This window comes from Arachis ipaensis, chromosome B4 (genome assembly GCF_059453495.1).
Source record: "Arachis ipaensis isolate K30076 ecotype BB chromosome B4, ASM5945349v1, whole genome shotgun sequence".
In the NCBI taxonomy this organism is placed as follows: domain Eukaryota; kingdom Viridiplantae; phylum Streptophyta; class Magnoliopsida; order Fabales; family Fabaceae; genus Arachis; species Arachis ipaensis.
This window is the reverse complement of record NC_142439.1, coordinates 52890269-52891898: the sequence shown is the minus strand read 5'-3', so window position 1 is coordinate 52891898 and position 1630 is coordinate 52890269. Positions and strand designations below refer to the sequence as shown.

The 1630-nt window shown below is 43.1% G+C and overlaps 1 non-coding gene across 1 annotated transcript; it reads right to left on the bottom strand.

The window, feature by feature from the left end:
- Window positions 1-978: 978 nt before the first annotated feature.
- On the bottom strand, window positions 979-1082 carry LOC148567581 (small nucleolar RNA R71). The gene has a single exon (XR_015882790.1). It is a non-coding gene; the product is annotated as a small nucleolar RNA R71 (small nucleolar RNA).
- Between the last annotated feature and the right edge of the window lie 548 nt (window positions 1083-1630).

Genomic DNA, 1630 nt, shown 5'->3' with positions numbered 1-1630 from the left:
CACTCTATTGTGAGTTTTTACTTGACGACGATAACCGGTGCACTTGCCGGAAGGAATTTTGCCGATCGTGCAATTTCCTAAATCGTAGCATAACACGTTTATGCGCATCAAGTTTATGGCGCCGTTGCCGGGGATTGGTTTTCGATTGACAATTCTCAAATTGGAAGCTAACTACATTGAGCAATTTTCTCTTGCTTTGTTAATTCTGTTCTAAATACTTGTTGAATTTTAATTTCTGCACTTGGTTACATGCTTTCCTTCTTTATGCCTTTAAATTCATGCAACTAACTCACTGACTCACTAACTGTTTGAATTAATTCCTCAATTGAGCTGACCATACTCTTCCATTAACCAAGAGTATTTTACCTGTTTGTGTTTGAGCTGTGTTCTTGTATGACAGGTAGGAGAGGAGAGACATCAACTCCTCCATATACCGAACCGGAAAGGACCCTTCATAGACTTAGAAGGGAAGCAAGAGGGAAGAGAGTAGTGGGAGAAGAGGAATCTGAAGGAGAATCTGAGGACAATTTTGAGGAAGCTCTAGATCTCAACATGGATAGAGAAGTTCACAACCATGAGAGAGCTGATGGAAACAATGCCATTCCTGAGAGGAGGGTTCTTAGTTCATACATAAACCCAACCTCTGGGAATTGTGGTAGTAGCATCCAGAAACCACCCATTCAGGCCAACAATTTTGAGCTCAAGCCACAGCTAATATCATTGGTGGAAAATCATTGTTCCTTTGGAGGAAGTGCTAATGAAGACCCAAACCAACATCTCACAAAATTCCTGAGAATTTGTGACACTGTGAAGTCCAATGGAGTCCAGGAAGATGCCTATAAACTGCTCTTGTTCCCATTTTCACTTAGGGACAAGGCAGCTAAGTGGCTGGAATCATTCCCAAGGGGGAGTCTAACCACATGGGATGAGGTGGAAGGCAAGTTTCTGGCACGTTTCTACCCTCCACAAAAGGTCAATAGGCTTCGATCTGAGGTCCAGACTTTTAGACAACAAGATGGTGAAACTCTCTACGAGGCATGGGAGAGATTCAAGGACTTGACAAGGAAATGCCCACCAAACATGTTCCATGATTGGGTGCAATTGCACATCTTCTATGATAGGCTCTCTTATGAATCAAGGAAGGCTGTAGACCATTCATCAGGAGGTTCATTGAACAAGAAAAAGACCGTGGAAGAAGCCATTGAAGTGATCGAGACAGTGGCTGAGAATGAGTACTACTATGCATCAGAAAGGCACAACACTAAGGGAGTCATGGAGCTGAACCATGTCGATACAATTCTAGCCCAAAACAAGGTGTTTGCCAAGCAACTAGCAGAGCTTACCAGGCAATTAGAAACAAAGCAAGTGGCTGCAATACACACACAAGATCAAGAGGAAGTAGGCATTGAAGGAGGTGATTGGGATGAGGTTAACTATGTGGGAAACCAACAAAGGCAATCATATGATCCACACTCCAACACTTACAACCCAGGCTGGAGAAACCACCCAAACTTTGGGTGGGGAAACCAACAAACCCAACCACAAAACCACAAACCTTACAACCACAACCAACAAAACAATTCCACATACCAAAACTCCAACCAAAGATCATACCAAGCCGCACAAAACA